The 20093-nt window shown below is 47.0% G+C and overlaps 1 protein-coding gene across 1 annotated transcript in view; it reads right to left on the bottom strand.

Moving 5' to 3' along the window:
* Positions 1 to 20093, bottom strand: part of FBXL16 (F-box and leucine rich repeat protein 16) — a 204189-nt gene that overhangs the window by 81625 nt on the left and 102471 nt on the right. Inside the window, exon 5 of the mRNA XM_014597494.3 lies at positions 251 to 367. The gene's annotated coding sequence lies outside the window, so the exon portion shown is untranslated. The remainder of the gene's footprint in view (positions 1 to 250; positions 368 to 20093) is intronic.

Raw genomic sequence — 20093 nt, 5'->3', positions numbered from 1 at the left:
TGCAGTTTCACCCTGATGTAATGCCACTGAGGGTTCAGGGTCTCCTGATTTACAGTGGGGTAAGTGGAAGAAGAAATCCCAAAGCAGCTTGAAGTTGAAGTGGCCCATATGCTACATGAAGGTATCTCTTCTGGTTCTTGGCTACACCACTTTCACAAGTCCTACTTTTTGCCCTTCTAGCTGAGCAAACATAAGCAAGTCTATGGGAATCTAGCCCCAGGGGGATAGGATCCAACTCTGATGTCCTTACCTGTCACCTGCAACTTTGATCCTGAAGCTCCTCCATAGAGACCAACAGCTCCATGGGTTCCATCTCATCTGCTCCACTCTTCCACTGCTGAGCCTAGAGGGGATGATGGCAACAGGTCTGCAAGTAAAAGGGGTAGAAGAGTTAAGAAGCAGAAGAAAACAGGGGCACTTCAATGCTCCAATCCTGCTCTTTCCCAGCAACCCTCCCTCCACTGCCTGCCACCAGCCCACCTCAGCATAGCGGCTCCTTCTCTGCAGTTTTTATACCAATGTGATACTCTGAGGGCTGCATGCAGCATGCAAGGTGAACAAACAGAAGGAAATGCCACATTTTCATGTGAAAGGCTGCATGGTCTGAGATCCCCACAACAGAAGAGCAAGGACTGCATTACCTCAAGCTTCAGGCAGGGGAATATGGGAGTTCAGGTTGTTTTTGAAAGGGGCATGGCTCCATCTTACTACTGGTAGCTCATGGGGCCCTTCTGAACAATGTTGGTAATTACAGAGAAATGGGCCAGAGCTGCAGAAATTACACTAAGGTTTCATATATCACAGCATTCTTTGAAGCCCATCTTGTGGGCCAATCCTGGAGCCAGCAGAAGTTTGCCAGAGTCAAACTGGAGGAGAAAAGAGGGAGCGAACTAGCATCCTCTTTCACCTCCGCACAGCTCCAGACACAAGAACAGTCATTGCATGTCCTCCCAGGTACAGCCCACCAACAACTGAAGACATTACATTGCCCCTCCACTCGCCCAAGTCACCTCACTTCCCTGAGCTTGGCCAATATTACATAGTGCCACACCATGCCTGATGTACATGCTGCAGCCTCTAAACCTCCAGGGCAGCCCTTAGCAGCCCCTGGTAGATGCTGCAAGTCTGGGTCCCAGCAGTGGAAAGCCCACACAGCATTCCCTGCAGCTCTCTAGACTGTGCAGCTGATGCCCTGCCCCCAGGCTGGGTAGCACGCAGGTTGCTGCCTCCTGAGAAGACAAGCCAGAGTCCCAGCCAAACACTCAATCCAATTAAGGCAAGCAGGCCAGGCAGCTGGCGTTCTTTTAATTAAAGAAATGTACTTGATGGAATGTTCAGCCTATCAGGCGTCACATTATGTACCACCCTCATGTGCCATGCAGCACACGGCACACAACACCCCCTTGGCAGCATTCTCAGCACAGCCCAGCCCAGACTTCTCCACTTCCTCAAGCAAAAGCTTCCTTCCACCACTGGGGGCCTATCCTGCCCCTGCATTACACCACAGGGGCCCAGCACTTCCCTGGTATCAGACCCACACTCCAGCTACTCAGGCAGCCTGTTGCTGACACTGGCCAGCACTAGCTACTTCAGATAAGAGGTACCAGAAACCCTTCCAGCAGGAGGATCTGTTCCCAAAAACATTTCCTCCAGACCCTGAGAGCAAGAGGCTGGCTCCTGGCCTGAAGCAGGTGGTGCTGTGTGTCTCTGAACACTCCACCCATCCCTATAGATCCACCCCTGTACACTGAGGAGAAACACAATGAATAAGGCCATGGATCTGTGTTATGCAGGGGCTGGATCCTGAGGTCCCAATGCAGTCAAACCTCTTTGGACCTCTCCTTTGGATCCCAGGATCAGGCCCTTTGGGATGACTGAGGGACCAGACTCTGATAACACAAATAATGTTCAAAGCTGCCTTACTGGCCTCAGTGACATGAAACAAGCTGGGTTGTGGGCTGGCTGAAAGCATGTGCATCTTGCTGCTTCTGATCTATGCCTCAGAGCCTGAGGCCTGTGTGCTCAGTCAAGTGGCAAATGGCAGGATTTTTTCAGTTGATTCCTTTTTGAATGGCTACTGGAGCTATTAATCCCTTCCTCCCTCCATTCCTACTCCAGAAGGCTGTTCATGTTGCCTGTGTTGCTGCTGTCATATACTGGGGAAAATGGAGAGGAACTTCCATCCCTGGGATGCTACTGTCAGGAAAGGAGAACAGCAGACTGACCCCAAAGCTGGGGTGTCTCCCTTCCTCTCCTGCCTCATGCCTGCAGGCAGCAGGACTTTGCCAGGCCATGAGGAGTGATTCTAGGTGTTCTGGCCATCACATATGGTTCCTGTGACCTCTCTAGTTCTTTCTACTCTGTTTGGCTTGGGGTGTAAAAGAATCTATGGCCAACCTCCCTCAGACAGCACCTGGCCTTTGAGGAGGTCTTTTACTCTTTTACTAATCACCCTGTTTCATTTACCCTTTTCCCTCAAGCTGAGGCGTCATCTCAGAAGGCCTTTCAGGGCCTACACCAGCTATTTTTTTATACTATGTGGGTGCCTGCTGCAGCTTCTTACGTTTGTTGCCTTGCAATGAAATTCCACCACGGAGCATCATAATGTATCCCAGGAACAAAGGCCCCTGATGGAAAGGGATCTGCATCTTGAATGCTGGGGCCCCTCAGCTCCACCCAGGCAGTCCCCAGTGTAGGGTGTTCTTCAGCCTCAGCTAGGATCTCAAACTCCACCAACACTGCGTCCCCTTGAAATAGGGATCCCCATTTCATGGGAGAAAAGATCCTGGAGTTCCTCCTGATTTATACCAGGGTGAGTGCAAGGGGAGTCGGGCCCCAAGAACCAGGATTTTCTTGACTTAAGTAAGCATCAACATGAAATGCTCAAGGCTGAAGTAATTAAGGCCATGTGAAATCAGCTATTCAGTGCTGGAATCAAACCCAAACACCAGCTTAGCGGGCCTGCCGGGCACCAAAACATCCTATCGAGAGAAGCTATGGCACCATGACGGAGAAAATATTGTAGCATTTGTTGTAACTTTCCTCTTAAATTGATTTTGTGATTAAGATCAAAATGCATGGGGCACAGCAGCTATTAGATGGCGCATCTCTACCAAGGAGATGATTATTATAACAAATGCTAACTTGGAAATACATTATCTCCCACTTTAAAGGGTGCAATTTCATTCTGAGTGCTCTCTGACTAAAATACATACTGACGCGTGCTATGAATATGTAACATTAGTCATGAGATGGAGTAGAACAATAACAGGGGCCATGTCATGTCCCCTTCGCTCTTTGACGCAGGGGCTGCAGAAAAGGGAGGGAAAGCTGCCTCTTCAGCCCAAGTTCTGGCCAAGGGAGGGGGAAGCAAGAGAGGATGGTTGAGCTCAGACCAGTAACCAGACTCTCCCTCTAACACAAGTCCCAGCCTTAGCACTCACATTTCATGATGGACGAATTGCATGGGAGACAAAAAAAGCACTCCTAAATTTTTCAATAAATATCTCCAGCAGTTGGCTGTGCTACCTCAGGACTGTGGTCAATTCTCCAGAATTTGGAGTCCTTCAATCAAGACTGGATTTTTCTTAAACAAGCAAAAGAATGCAGGACCGAAAGGGGCCTCCTAGGTCACTGAGCTTGTCCCCTGCAGTCACAGACAATTGTTGCTTAAGTAATTCTCACAATCACAACTTCAAACCCTCACATAAAACTTCAAGATACAAAATCAGAAATTGTGCCCCAGACTACAGAGAAATCAAACCCCTCACAGTCCATACTAAACCCACCTGCAGGAAAAATTCCTTCCTGACCCCATGAGACAATTGGTACAACCCTGCATGGAAAAGCACGACCCTCTAGCCAGGAACCTCTGGGTTTTCGAAGTGGAGGCAGGGGCATCAACCTACTGCATTTGTTGTCTGCCTGGACACTGCACTGGGCTGTATATCCAGAAGGCCACATTAAGGAAGCATAATGGTTCTGTCTGGCCTAAGAGATCTGCGGATCCCCTTCCCTCCCCAGATCCAGTCCAATCCTCTCCAGCTGTGCCTACACTGCAGTAGCAGAGGACTCATTCTAGCTACCAAGGCAAAGAGCTTTGCCTACCCTTTCTTACTCCAGGCATGTCAGTTCCAAAGAGAGGTGCTGAGGATACCCTTAGGGGCATACCTGGCACTGCACTCAAGACCAAGACCTGAGTTTCAAGCCTGCTTAAGAATGGGGTGTTGGGCATATCCAGTGCATTCTCCCACCTCCTTTCTGGGCTTTATGTGCACACAGCAGGGGCCTATTGCCCTGGCAGCATGATGTAGGCATGCCTCCATGCCACCTCCTTGAGCTTGGAGTTTTGTGCTGGGGTTAGATGCTGATTTCACCCATCCAAAGGAGGATGGTCTGCTGGGGAGATCTTTGTGCCTCAGATCCCTATCTGTAAAACAGGGATAACAGCACTTCCCTCCCTTCCAGAGTGTTGGGTGGATAAACACAGCAAGGCTCTTGAGGTGTTGAGACATTACAGTAGTGAGGTTACATAAGTCCCTAAAATACTAGTATATGGGAGGGTTAGGACAGTGATCTTGGAACTGGTATCTGAAAACCTGGGACAATGTAACTGATCTGTACAATCTCTCTAGGGATCTCAGAACATTTGCTTGGAGCAACCACCCCCACGCAGTGGCGTAGGAAGCAGTGGTATTTTCTGTCTAGCTTTTGTCTTCTTGTGGGTTCCTCTCTCTGGGAGGGAGTGATCTGGCCAGGGTTTGCAATGTTAATTCAGAGAGATGTATGCAGTCCATGGGGTTGCTGTGCAGTGATTCATTCTGGAAGCATCCCAGCACCATCTTTAGCATAGATACCAGCCTCAGCATTCATATTTCACTATGGGAAAATTAAACAGGAGACAAAAAAGCTCCCCTTCATTTTTCAGTAAAAATCTCCATGCAGATGCCTTCAGAGGAACTCAACAGCCTCTCTGCTACGGCATTCCTTTGTAGGGATCAGAAAACACCTGTACAGTTACTGCAAAAGTCACTGGGGTCTACCGTTGTACACAGCTGAAGGACCAGGCACTGCAGAGCACTGGTAAACATCCCCAAGAGCACTTTAGCTGAAAATTATAGGAAAAATCAATTGGGAGGAAAAAATTAGGTGGAAAAGCATGAATGAAAATTGGGAGTTCTTTAAGAAGAGACAATTAAATGACTCCATTATCAAGAAAAAGGACAAGACTGATTCAGTGAAGTGAAAGTAAGAATTAGGTTAAAATTGATATAAGAGGAATAGATAGCTACAATTTTTCATTCGTATTGATGAAGTGCTGAAAAGTGAGAAGGAAAATGGAAGATGTAGGAGTAAAATCCATAGCTGACAGGACTAAGGACAATAAGAACAAGGGGTTTTTAAAGGATATTAGGAACAAAAGAAATCCTAGCAGGGGTATTACTCCTATTACTTGGATGAGATAGTAAAATGTTAATGACACAGAACAGGCAGAGGTATTCAAGAACTATTTTCATACTGCATTTGGAAAGAAGCAGAATGATGTGGTTATGTCATATGAAAAAGATCTTCCCAATGCATCTGTAACTGAGGAGAAATATAGAAAACAACTACTAGGAATACAAAAATGAAATTAAAGGCCCAGATAAAATGGACCCAAGAGGAGCTGGTTTAGGAGATCTCTGCTATTCAATAAATCATGGAATAGCAAGAAAATTACAGAAAAATTGAGTGCTAATGTTGTATCAATATTCAGACACGGTGAGTAGGATAACTCAAATAACTGTAGGCCAATCAACCTGATACTAATCCTGGGCAAAATAATGGGAAAGCCAATACAGGTTCCAAGTGATAAAGAATTAAAGGGCAGAATATAATTTGTGTCAGTTAACACAGTTATATGGAAAATGGGTCTCATATCATAAGACAAACCTGAATTCTTCCTTTAATGAAATTATGAGTTTGGCTGATACATGGTAATTGTGTAGATGCAACAGGTTTCTGTAAGGTATTTGATTTAGTACCAAGTGACATTCAGATTAAAAATACTTGACTTAGACAATATTAGTAGAGTACACACATTCAATGGATTAAGTAGCAGCTGTAAATGAGGAATCATTATTGATGGTTTTAGGAGTGATCCACAGGGATTCAACGTTTTCTTTAATGATCTGAAAGAAAATCTCCAATCCCTTTGTGCATGGCACAAAGACTTGTCGAATGGAAAATAATGAGGAGAATATGGAGATCTTGAGAATATGGGTCCATTTGAGCAAAATGCACGTTTAATACAGCCAAATGCAAAGATATACATCTAGAAGCAAAGAGTGCAGTTCACAGCTACAGACTGGGGACTGTACCCTGTAATGCTGTGATGATAGGGATCATACTGGACAACCAACTCAACATGAGCATAACGAACTGTTATGCTGTGACAAAAAATGTTAATGCAATCCTTGGATGTCTACACATGGGAGTGGTAAGCAATAGGGACATTATTTTACTGTTGTATGAGGCACTGGTGAGAACCATCTTGGAATACTGCATCCAATATTGGTATCTACATTATAGAAAGGATGTTGAAAAGTTGGAAAGGGTGCAGAAAAGAGCTCTACAATTAGTTTGGGGCTGGAGAAAATGTCTCAGAGACTGAAAAAGCTTGACTTGTCAGCTTATCAAGAAGGGGAGTAAGAGGTGACTTGGTTGGTGTCCAAACATGTTTCTGGGGAGACAATATTTGGTACCAATAGGTTCCTTAATCGCGTGAAGAAAGGTGTGTAACAAAAACCAATAGGGTTGAAGTCTAAACCAGACAAATTTAAATGAGAACTTTTAAATGTGAGGTGATTACAGAGAGAATAATAGAGAATCATAGAGAAGTAGGGCTGGAAGGGACCTCCAGAGGTCGTCTAGTCCAACCACTAGATCCTGGGGCAGGATCATCAGATTAACCACTGAAATAAGATACCTAGAGAAGTGGTAGAATCTCCACCTCTTAGTATCTTCAAAGAGGGTCTGGGAAGTCCAATAAAACAAGTAACTGGGCTCCACAAAATTATTACAAGGTAAAAGTGGATGACCTGTGATATACGCAGAATGAGATTACTTGTTCTAATGCTCCTGAGCCTTAAACTCTGCATCTTTGAACCAGCCTCCAGGAAATAGCAATGTCTCTAAGACAGCTGAGCTTCTCCCTGATTTAAATACAATTCAAAGATTCTGCAGGTCCTTGCACTCATATTTTTGTGCACATTATTTGCCTTTGAGATTATGAATGAATCTTGACAAAGGAGTGGGGTTTGTTAGTCTCTCATCTCCACCACCTCTGAACAATATCGTAAAATCTTGCAGCAGGAGCTGTAACTCAGCCACGCTGTACAGCTATTCATCTCCACAGTGCTGTTCTTATCCCAGCACAAAACGTTCATTTGATTAAGCTAACCCAAAGAGATCATCTGTGGAATATCTGATTAGGGAAACAAACAGCTCTCAATTCACAGAGGATCTAATTCTGGAGTCCTTTACACAAGCAAAGCTCTTATCAAAGTCAATGGGCCAAATTTTGAGATTGCTGCTCAGTTGCAACTCCTTCTTACTCAGGCAAGCTCCTACTGAAGTTCTAGGAGGTTTTGCCTACACAAGGACTTCAGGACTTTCCCCTTGTTGACACTGAGCATACAGCAATTGCCTCAGACAAGTGCACTAGCTAAATTCTCATTCTACAACATCCTAACCCAATTGAGCTTCATCCTGCTGCTCCCAGAAGCTGAGTGTATCAACTTGAAGACCCAGCAAGAGACAAGATCAGCAGCCAGCCTTGCTCTGAGATGGGAGATACTGATCAGCTTTCTGACGGTTCCTTGCAAGCCCATTAAATAACTGAGCAGTTTCCTGTTTCCTGGGTGGTGGAGACCAGTGGATAATCATCAGACCACAGGCACATGGAGAGAGTCCATCTGAGTGGTAAGCCCTTCTGTGCAGTGTGAAACCAAAATAAACAGGGGGCATCCCATTGGTATTCCTGACCAGACACCTACAGGCATGTAGAGGTAAAGGACAGAGGGCACAACATAAAAATCCTGCTGCAAGCAGCTAAAGAAAAAGGAGGGATCCTACATCACTCCAGAACCAAATTAGACCACCAACTACAGAGGTCAGAGCTATAGGCTTGACTCCACTTCTAATGGGCACCACTTTATCTCATGTGGGGCTGTCTGAAATCCAGCTGTAAATCTATTTCAGGACAAGCAGTAAGGAAAGGGTGTGTGGATTCTCTCCTGTAAGAAGTCTCCTATCACATGTCTTTCTGCACTGCTAAAAAGCAGCAGGGCCAGCACACCCTAAGCCTTTGGAGCTGGCTTTGTAAAACATGTGGTTCCCAACCATGCATGCAAGTTGGGCTGAGCATTTAGGAAGGGGGGATGGCCACGTATGAGTGCTTAGGATACACCCCAAATTTAACCAGCTCATTTTACCCACATGAGCAAAAGGGCAGGAGACTGGTCTGCCTCCCCTCCTGCTGCAGAAGTGGAGCCTGGCTCTCTGGCTCTGTTCTCCCAAGTTCTCCCTGTCACTTTGGTTTGACTCAGCAAGGTGCTAGAATCTTAGGTGTTTACACAAAATAAAAGATCAGAGTCTGTTTCTTACTTCTAGCTCTCGTGCTGAAGCCTAGTGGGGCCTCCAACCAGCTGTGTGTATATTGCTACTACAGCTGGCAGCCCCAGGGCAAGAATTTCTTCTATTTAAAAACTTTAGAGACACTTTCAACAAATGGCAGCCAAAGGTCTGTGGCCAGGCCTGGCAGGACAGTGGGTCAATCAGCAGTGCCAGCTCTTGCCATCTGACCTTAAGTCATATAGTATTTTCAGTACTCAATATCCCAGCTGCTGAAATTAAGTGCTTGCAAGAGAATATCAGTGTACACTTTTAAATAAATATGTTTCTAGCCCTCTGGGTTCCAAAGAAACATCTGAAAAGCAACAAATGGGCTCCCAGGAACCAGAAAGGAAAAAGGACCAAGTTCAAGATCAGGTATTTTTAAAGCAATCATATAATATTTTTTTGGATCCTGGTCCATGATGTTGGCACATTTTTGTGTGGCAATATGTGTAATGCCCAGAAACTATGGTCTTGTCAAAGATACACTCTGACACTCAGCAACTGGTGTCAGCACATGGGGTATTGCCCATCCAAACATAGAAGGCCATTTGAACTTGCCAAGGAATCCCAGAAACCACTGCTCCCTGGATCAGTACCGCTAAGATCTATTCACCTCAAGGGTATGCAGTTCATTCCTCTCTCACATAATACAAACAAGATCAGCCAAGCCTACAACTTAGCAATAGCTTCAGCATCACTGAGCAAGCACATTACACTCACACCCTCATTCCAAACAAAATCAAGGTCCACTCTAAGAAAAAAATAGGTGCTATATCATATAGGGGGAAAAACAGTTTCTGCCCTAATGGGTTACAATCTAGATGGACAAAGGAAGGACTATTATGCCCATTTTACAGACAGGACAGGGAGGGACACATATAAATCACAGTGGGAGTCTATGGCAGAGCCAGGACCAAATGGCAGCTCTCTTGCACTGTGGTCCAATGCCTTCACCATCCATGTTTAATTTAAACAACCTATGCATGGCCCAGAAAAAATCCCTGGTGCACCCACAATACTAATTCATGCCAAGCTAATAAGCGGCTCAGCTCATAAATGCATCGTGAACAGTTCTTGTTGTAGGAGTTGTTTTTAGCTCTCACTTGTCAATGCAATAGACCTGACATGTTAATCTATGCTACACCTGGGGGCTGTGGAGATGGCAGTCAGGCGCTTTCTGCCTATATTTAGCCCTGGTATCCTGGAGATCCGTTTGCCTTGCGTTCAAAATCCTTCCTTGTAGCAAAAAAGCATTTGCCATCCCCCCTGAGGTAGCTGTAATAATACTAATAAATAACAATATTAATTCCCAGATTGAATCATCATCCAAATTAGGTTTAAACAGAACTGGGTCCACAATGAACATTCTGAGCCCAAGATCCACAGGCAATGAGTGTGGTTCCCTCCAGCTCTGTTAAAGAACAGGATCCAGCTTGCATAACAGAACAGGCAGAGTCCATAGGCAGATCCAGTGGTCTACAACCCCAAAGCTGCCTAAACCTGCCTGTACCACTTTCAGTAGGACCTGGAACCAAATGAAAACTGTAATGGAGGCAAATATTTTTCAAGTACCAAGAGGAGACCTCCAATATCTGTGAAGCAAGCAGCCACCCCCTCCCCAGTCAGTTGGATGTGTATAGACCAGGGTGTAGTGCTGTCTTATGATGTGAACAAGAAGACAAGAAGGGGCTGTTTTCAGCCATAATGAGATTTTCAAAACAACCTGAAGATCTACATTTTTACAGTGAATTAGGAACCTAAAGAGGAGACTGGTGCCCGGCCTTTGAAAATCCCTCCAGCCACCAATCTCCATGGAACATATATATGTTCCTATGTCACATTGGGCCAGATTTTTAAAGGTATTTAGGTGCCTACAGATGCAGACTGGCACTTCTGAAATTCCCATTAGGCACCCCTCAGCATCTCAAGGCACCTAAGTACCTTTGAAATTCTGGCCCACAGTGACACAGAAAGACAAGTCCCCAGACTCTGATATGCTGAGAAATTCCACCTCTAATGAGAGAGAAACATAGGATCTGTTTGTGTGCAGTAGCACTCTTGGATCTCCTCTGAATGTCTGACAGCCTCTCATGAGTGATGCAGCCAATCCATCCCATAATTAAACACATGTACCAGCCCCTACCCCAACAATCTGATCTCAGCAAAACCACAGAACATTTTTCCCAGGCACATGCCACAAAATTCCACCCCTGGAAGTAAGAATCCATCTTTTTGCCCTGCCAGTCTGGCTGGAGAATGGAGTTATTGTCACAAGGAACACAATTTCAGAGAGAAATACCTATTTTTGCCAAGTGTTGTAGCACAACACAGGAACAGCTGGTAGAAATTGGGCCAATCTAGAATTCACATGGCCCAAATTATTCATTCAAGTTTGCAAATATTCACCCTATCAGCACCCACAACGTCATACAATTATAGAATCATAGAAAGTTAGGGTTGGAAGGGACCTCAGGAGGTCATCTAGTCCAAACCCCTGCTCAAAGTAGGACTGGCCCCAACTAGATCATCCCAGCCAAAGCTTGGTTTAGCTGGGTTTTGAAAACCCTCAAGGTTAGAGCCTTTACCACCTCTCTGGGTAACCTGTTTCAGTTTTTTACTACCTTCCTAGTGAGAAAATTCTTCCTAATATCTAACCTAAACGCCTCTTGCTGCAATTTGAAACCATTGCTCCTTGTTCTGTCATCTGCCTCCACTGAAAAAAAAATAGTCTAGTTCCATCCTCTTCGGAACCACCCTTCAGATAGTTGAAGACTTCTATTAAGTCTCCCCTTAGTCTCCCCTTCTCTAGACTAAATAAGCCCAGTTCCCCCATCTTTCTTCATAAGTTATGTCTCCCAGCCTCCGAACCATTTTTTTCGCCCTCCACTGGACTCTCTCCAATTTGTCCACATCCTTTCTGTAGTGGGGAGCCCAAAACTGAACAGTACTCCAGATGTAGCCTCACCAGTGCTGAATAGAGGGGAATAATTACTTCCTTTGACCTACTGGCAACACACCTACCAATGCAGCCCAGTTAGCCTTCTTGGCAACAAGGGCACACTGCTGGCACATATTCAAATTATTGTCCACTGTAACCCCCAGGTCCTTTTCTGCAGAGCTGCTGCCCAGCAAGTCAGCCCGCAGTCTGTACAGGTGCATGGGATTGTTCTGTCCTAAATGCAGGACTTTGCACTTGTCTTTATTGAACTACCCAGACATTTGCTGGGAGAAGCAGACAGCCAGGTCTGACCGCTCACATAGGTTCCTGGCTGTATTACAGGACCTTCACTTTATCCAGGAAGTGCACAGCCCCACTAGGGGTAACGCCTTGCTGGACCTGGTCCTGGCCACGGATGGCCTAGATGACCTAGTGAGGGGACTGCAGGTCCTTGACCACCTGGGCAATAGTGATCATCACCTGCTGGATTTCATTATCCAACGCAGGGCGTCTAGGGCTCACACCAAGGCTAAAGCCCTTGACTTCAGAAGGGCCAACTTCAATGAGCTTAGGAGACTAGTGGGGGAGGCACTAAGGGCCCAGAAGGTAGAGGAGATGGGAGTCCACGAGGGATGGTCGTACCTTAAAGGGGCGATCTTCCAGGCCCAAAGGATAACGGTCCCTGAGAGAAGCAAGGCAGGTAAAAGTGCTCAGAAACCCCCTTGGCTCAGCAAGGGCATTCAGGAATGCCTGAGGACTAAAAGGGGAGCGTACAACCAGTGGAAGGGAGGAGCTATCACCAAGGAGGAGTACTCCTCCTCGGCCCGGGAGTGTAGGAGGGCCATTAGGAAGGCCAAGGTAGAGATGGAACTCAGGCTAGCGTCCAGGATTAAGGACAACAAAAAGTCCTTTTTCAAGTATATTGGGAGCAAGAAGAGGGCACCAGGCAATGCAGGGCCCCTGCAAGGCACAAACGATAATCTTGTGGCCACGCCAGACAAGAAAGCTGATATTTTTAACAGTTTCTTTGCCTGTTTTTTTGAACAGGGTCCGGGATATCTCACCTACCAGAGGTAGGGACAATCTTGGGGATAGCTCTATCAAGCCTTCAGTCAGTGCAGATGTAGTTAGGGATTTTCTGGAAGGGCTAGACATTTTTAAATCTGCAGGTCCAGATGCCCTCCACCCAAGGGTGTTGAGGGAGCTGGCAGGGGTCATCGCGGAGCCCTTGGCCCGGCTGTATGAGCATTTGTTGTCATCTGGCCAGGTGCCGGGGGATTGGAAACTGGCTCATGTGGTCCCAATTTTCAAGAAGGGGAGGAAGGAGGACCCAAGTAACTATAGACCTGTAAGCCTCACCTCAGTGCTCGGGAAGATCTTGGAGAGGATTATCAAGAAGCACATCTGTGGGGGGCCTGCAGGGGAGATCATGCTCAGGGGCAATCAGCATGGGTTCATCAAAGGCAGGTCCTGCCAGACCAACCTGATTGCCTTCTATGACAAAGTTACTAAATCCCTGGATGATGGTGTCGCTGTGGACGTAGTCTTTCTAGACTTTAAGAAGGTCTCTGACACTGTCTCTCACCCCATCCTCATCAATAAATTAAGTGACTGCGGCATTGATGCCTGCACAGCTGGATGGGTAAAAAATTGGCTGATGGGGCGCACCCAGAGAGTAGTGGTGGACGGGTTGTACTCAACCTGGTGAGATGTGAGCAGTGGGGTCCCCCAGGGCTCGGTCCTCGGGCCTGCGCTGTTTAACATCTTCATCAGTGACTTGGACAAGGGGGTGGAAGGCACCCTGTCCAAATTTGCTGATGACACTAAGATGTGGGGCCAGGTGGACACACTTGAAAGGAGAAAGAGGCTGCAACTAGATTTAGACAGACTACAAAAGTGGGCAGATGAGACTAGTATGGGATTCAACATAGACAAGTGCAGGGTGCTGCACCTTGGGAGAAGGAATCCACAGCATATAGACAGGCTGTGGAATTCTCCTCTTGAAAGCACAGAGGTGGAAAGGGATCTTGGAGTCATTATTGACTCCAAGATGAACATGAGCTGCCAATGCCAGACCGCAGTCAGCAAGGCCAACCATACCTTGTCATGCATCCAAAGGTGCATCTCAGGCTGGTCCAGAGAAGTGATACTCCCCCTCTATGTGACTTTGGTCAGGCCGCAGTTGGAGTACTGCATCCAGTACTGGGCGTCGCACTTCAAAAAGGATGTGGCCAGCCTGGAGAGGGTTTAGAGGACGGCTACCAGCTTGGTGAGAGGGCAGCAGGACAGGCCCTACAAGGAGAGACTGAAGGACCTAAACCTGTTCAGCCTCAGCAAGAGGAGGCTGAGGGGGTACCTGGTGGCTGCCTACAAGCTCATCAGGGGAGATCAACAGCAAATAGGCAGAGCCCTTTTCTCCCCTGCACCACCTGGGGTGACAAGGAACAATGATAATAAGCTGATGGAGAATAGGTTTAGGTTAGAGATCAGAAGGCAATATTTTACAGTTAGGGTGGCCAAAATCTGAAACCAACTTCCCAGGGAAGTGGTCCTCGCCCCTATCTTGGGCAAATTCAAGAGGAGGTTGGATGATCGCCTGTCTGGGGTCTTGTGAACCCAGCATTCATTCCTGCCTATGGCAGGGGATCAGGCTAGATGATCTGTTCAGGGCCCTTCTGACCCTAGCTACTATGAAACTATGAGACTATGAACCTCATGAGATTTCTTTTGTCTCAATCCACCAATTTGTCTAGGTCACTCTGAATCCTAGCCCTACTCTCCAGTGTGTCTACTACTCCCCCCAGCTTGATGTCATCTGCAGACTTGCTGAGGGTGCACTCTATGCCATCTTTCAGGTCATTGATGAAGACATTGAACAACACCAGCCCCAGGACCAACCCCTGGGGCACTCCACTTGAAAGCAGCTGCCAACTATACATCAAGCCATTGATTACTATTCTCTGAGCCCAATGTTCCAGACAGTTTTCTATCCACCTTACAGTCCATTCATCCAGCCCATATTCTCGTATTCATCTCTCATTCTTGTCCTCACTTTTGTGCTTCATATTCATAGTGCCTCTAAGTCTTTCACATCAACATACCTTTGCATGTACAGGGAAAGCAGCCTTCAGGATGACTCTCATCCAATAGCTTCCATTTGTTTTATCCAAATTTATCCAAGACCCTGATCCTACCCTATGCTCCAAGCAAGTGCCTGCCTGACCCATCCACATTGGTGTGGAGCTCCAGGCATGTGGAGCTCACTGCAGGTCAGGGCATGAGTCCTTGCGTGCTGGTTTTAGTCAGATGATAGTGCCAGTTTCCAAGGCTGCTTTATGAGAAACAGGGTAGTCCTGATATGTTGCTCCTACAGGCTGCTTGCCCAGGGACATCGCACATAGCACAGAAGTGCCATAGTGCCAAGACTCTATGGGAATGGGCACCTTATCAATGTGAAAATGATAGCTAGGCAAACAGAAGTGGAATGGATAGAAAATTGCACGTGCAGCCCTAAAGTAGTTAGGGAAGGATGACTATGATAGAAACAACCAGCAGGCTAAGCAAGGCTTTTTCAGCTGTGAAAAATGGATTTGTCAAAGGTTTGTGGGCCTCTTGGTAAACCTCCCTGGGGAGGAAAGTGCATGAAAAGCCTGGTCTCTCACACATCTGAGGAAAATAATGCTCATCAAACATGAGCACAATAACATCTATAAACCCAGCTGAGAACAGAGAGCCATTGTACTCAGTGCTGGATCTCTATCAAGTAAGTGGCAGTCTCTATCCTAATGTGCTTATAGTCTAACTGGACCAAAGGAGGAAGACTAGGCCTATTTTGGAGCCAAGGAAGTAGGTAGAATATGGGAATTGCTCAAGGTAACATCAAGTTAGGGAATCTGTAGCAGGGCAGGAAATTTAATGCAGTCTCTTGGGTGCCAGCTCAGTGCCCTACTGGCCAACATGACCACCCTTGCTCTCCCTGTTGGACATTAAGGAAGAGTGTGAGCACAGAATACTGGTGAAGGGATGGTGGCACCCAACGGCCAAGGTTGTATGAAGTGTGCCCATTTTGAAAGTCAAAGAGTGGCCAAGATAGATGAAGCCTGGATGAAACCTCCTGTGGGCACCACTCAGGCAGTCACCCATCAGCATTCCTTGCCAGCACAGGGCCAAATCAATCCTCAAGCAAGTGGGGGCCATGGAAGTCAATGGAGTATCCCCTGTTTACATCAGCTCTGGATTTGGCCTGCACAGCTGAGTACATAAAGGCTCCTTAAACCATATGAGGTAGGGGCTATCTCTGCCCTATGTTGGTGTCAGGTGTTGTACAGTGAGGTCCCAGCATAGGGCTGGACTCCTTGGTGCTACCACAGGTAAATAGCAATAAGGAGAATGCATTTGCCACCTCATCTCTTCAGCTGCCTCAACAGACAGTCAGGTGCATGGAGGCACAGTGTCACTTAGGGTTCAGGGAAAGCTGGCAGTGCTTATAAAGAGCTCAGGCTGCTCCCTGAGTGACAGCTGAGCTTCAGGCTCCTTGGCTCACTAGTGAGACTCCGGTTTAGAGATGTGCTCTGCTCTTCCATGTGAAGCACTGCAGTTGCATGCCCTCTGCTGGTGAGATGGGCTCCCACCCTTATAGAATGTGAGAAACGGAGACAAGGATCTGTGCATCCGGGATTGGGTTCCTTTGTGAGGGGCTCTCTTCCATTCTTTTCTGGCTCTGGGCCTGCTGCCATGAACAAAGCCAGCCCAATCCTGCCGGGTGACCTTGGGCAGAACATTCCACCTCTCTGTGCCTCCATTTTCCTGTGTTTATCCTGTTAACATGAGGATAATGGTAAAGTGCCATGAGATCTGTCAATGAAGAGCACTACTTAAGAGCCTGGGATAGTATTTATACCCATACTTTTCCTAACCTCAGCCCCTCCCTGATGTTGGATCACTGAGTCAAGAGGGCCCTTCCCAACATGGGTGTACATGCCCACTGACTGATAAGCCAGCAAGGCAATCAGTGTTATGGGGATGGTATAATCTGCTTTCAGCCTCTTGGTCTGAAGCATCACCTCTGAGCTGAGCACTTGAGGCCCTTCACAACCCCAGCCTTGGTCACAAATTACAGACTCAGAGGATCCAGATTTAGCCCCATTTCAGACACCACCCACTGTTCACAAGAGGTGCTAAAACAGTTCTTCACCGTGTGGGATGGGGAAGCCCTGGTCATTAAAGGTGGAGAAACTGGCCCTTCCGTGTGGGACAGGCAGGCACTCAGGAGCTTAGGGTACAGCACAGAGATACAGATCATTGCTGTAACTTGCCCATGTTTCTGTTTCCCCCTCTTGCTAGACAGGACTGAGTGGTCTTTCCCTGGGCGAGTTGTGGTGAGGATCAGCTGATGCAGGCAGGTGCTGTGCAAGCACAAAGAGTGACAATCGAGTTTGCACTAAGGGGTCTTACTGCTCCACTGGATGGGAGGGCAAAGGCACCAGTTGGCAGTGTTCCTAATTAACATACAAGGTCACAAGGTGCCTGGCAAAGCTGACCCTAGGGGCATGCGGGGCCAGGGCAAATTAGCCTGTGTGGGGCCCCCTTAATACTTTACGGACCATGGTACCCCTACAACGAGGGGGGGGGGGCATTCTCCGTGCTTCTTCCGCAGCCCAGGGCTAAGCCGCCAGCTCCAACTCCAGGCAGGCCCCGCAGGAGGGGCCATGGCTACTCCACCTGCTCCCGCAGGGCCTCCCCAAAACATGGGGCCCAGGGCAGTCGCCCCAATTCACCGTACCCTAGGGACGGCTCTGGTGCCTGGTATTAGCCAAAGAGCTACTTGCTCAAGAACAGCCCTCATGGGTCAGTCACTTTGCATCCAGCCAGGTGAGGGGTCTGGGTACATGGATATTCAAGCAATTAACCCAGGGCTCTGCTCACCGACCCCATGGCTTGGATCACAGCAGCTGGGAGCAGACAGGCAGGAGAGCTGCAGGGATGAGCCATCTGAAGGAGATGCACCATTCCTAGGAAAACAGAGTCACATTCCCGGAAGAGGAAAATGGGCCTGCTTGGGCCCATGAGCCATTGCTAATACTGTACAGGCAACCCTAGAGACAACCAGGTGCCGAATCACAGAATGTCCACCTAGAGCTAAATGGGCGTTTGGGCCTGGGGTCTTGGTTCATCACAGTGAGACTAGAACTTTCTCAAGCTTAGTGCACTGGGATTCTTATTCTGGAAGCACCAACTCCGGTTGCCAAATGGCTCAGCTCCAGTGAGGGATCTCAAGGACCTGACTGGGTATTTCAGAATGGTGTTGAGCTGCTTTGAAAGTCTGGCTCACAGGCCAGCTGTGACAGTCACAACCAGCCTTAGCTCAGTCTGGGGAGTCTCTCAACTGGGCCCAGCTCTTGCTCTCTGTCTGTCACCCTGGCACTCGAACAGGAGCCACTTGAGTCAGTAGATACCAATCACTGCTGTAACCACCACCTCTCATATGGCTGTGGCCAGGCTATGAAGGCAGGGCCCCTTACGTTCTGTTGACTATCAGCTCTTTATAAATAAAGAGCATAGTTCCAACACAGCTTAAGTAGTTTATTGGCTAGGATTGTGAAAGGCCATAACAAATTAACCATAACCAAAGCATATGTTACCAGTCTTGGCCTGCTGAAGCCTATTCTAATGGAGCATGCTCAACATATAACTGTATGTGATCCATTTTCTAACCAACTCTCTCACAAAAGACAATCTTACAGAATTAGCTCATGCTTTCATTCTTTTCACAAAAGGAGAAATATCCCCAAATATCCCCATACGAATCACACGTACTGCAACTCACTGGTATTCTTAAAAGAGGAAGTACATTGCTAAATTCCCATCATTAATACAATTCACTATAGAGGGAAAAGGCCCTCTCTGACCAGACAGCAGAGTAGGTAGGTTGGCAAAGGTCATACAAAGTTTAGCGAGACCACTAGGCCTTTAGCATAACTAACAAAGCATTATGGAAATCCAGTTAACTACTTAACATAACACCACAAAAGCCCTATTCTATTACACATACAGACTAAGCTAGTTACTCAGATGATACCATACACAAACCTGGCCTCAGCTTCATTTCCCCATCTTTTCACTGCTTCTCATTGTGCTAAGACCTGTCTCTCTTTCTAGTCACCCACCCCAGTCCTTCCTTAAAACATATGTCTGCAGCTGAACCTTTTTGAAATGCCCTCACCGAGATTCTCATAATCTCTCCCTGCAGTCAGCAGTCCATGCCCATGGAGTAAAGAGGTTGCTTGCATCTGACCTTGTTTGTCAAGTAGGTCCATGGTGCAGGAGTCTCCTGATTTATTTATAAAGTCCCAAGCACATAATAAACAAAGGGCCAGAATCCACCAGCCTGCCTCATGTTAATGGATACACATAAGTATCTCCACATTGTGTTATTCTAAGAACAGACTTTATATTGTGTTATTCTAAGAACAGACTCAGTTATTATATCATGTTATTCTAAGAACAGACTTTAATCACTAGCTTGGTGGAAAGGTTTTGCAGAGACTGCCCTAGACAAGCCAAGCTGGTACCTAGAGACCAGAGAAGTTTTGGTAGTGACAGGCCTGAATCAACACTTCTGTGTTACACCCATGAGAGTCTTGGGAAAGTTCAGACTCAGGTTTAACCTCTGTAGCTGAGTCTCGGCTCTGGGTGGCATCAACCATCAAAGTCTCCCATCTGAGACGTGGCCTTGTTGTATGTACATTGAAGGTACTCCAAAAACTGTCTCTCAAAGCAGGACCCACACTATCCAAAGGCAGGCAGAAGGTAAGGTTAACTATCTCTCTGTCCAACAGCAGGAGAACTTGTCTTGTCACCTGGAGATGGCTCTCGGTAGAACTTTCATAAGATCCACGTTTGATGACCGTTAAGATCAGAACAACATCTGTGCTGCTGTCTGCAGTCACTAGAGGGTGCTCTGAGCCTACATCTCCAATCGGCTGGGGCAGTACTACACTTGTCTCTGAGGCTGCAAATAGGTTACTGGCCAAAAACATTCTTGTGTGTCTCCTCTAGGTCTCCAAAGCAATTCACTTGGCTAAGTTCCTCTACCAGTCCCTGCACAGAAACCTCCTGAGCAACAATACCGCTACACTGCCGAGCTATATTATGGAATTGAACATGCCATGTCAACCAGCAACAACCCCCTGAAAAGAGCTGTGATTTAAAGCACTCACGAGCAAAGTTTTATGAGCCAGAGAGGTTTACAGGCATGAGGCACAGATTCAAGGGATACAGATACTGATTCAGAGGAGCAGGTGCCTCTCCAGGCCAACCACATGATAGAGGCTTTGGCCACAAGGTAGAATCAAGCCCAAGTCAGAAGTGAAGGGAAGTTGGGTGTCTTTTGGCTGATTGGTGGCCTATGTGGAATGAATTTGAAGGTTTTAGCCTAGCCTAGTGTTTAGTGGGCAGGAGTCCACCTTACCCATAGCAGTCTCATCACAAAAGTCTT

Source organism: Alligator mississippiensis, chromosome 13 (assembly GCF_030867095.1).
Source record: "Alligator mississippiensis isolate rAllMis1 chromosome 13, rAllMis1, whole genome shotgun sequence".
Lineage (NCBI taxonomy): Eukaryota > Metazoa > Chordata > Crocodylia > Alligatoridae > Alligator > Alligator mississippiensis.
This window is presented reverse-complemented; position numbering and strand designations above follow the sequence as displayed.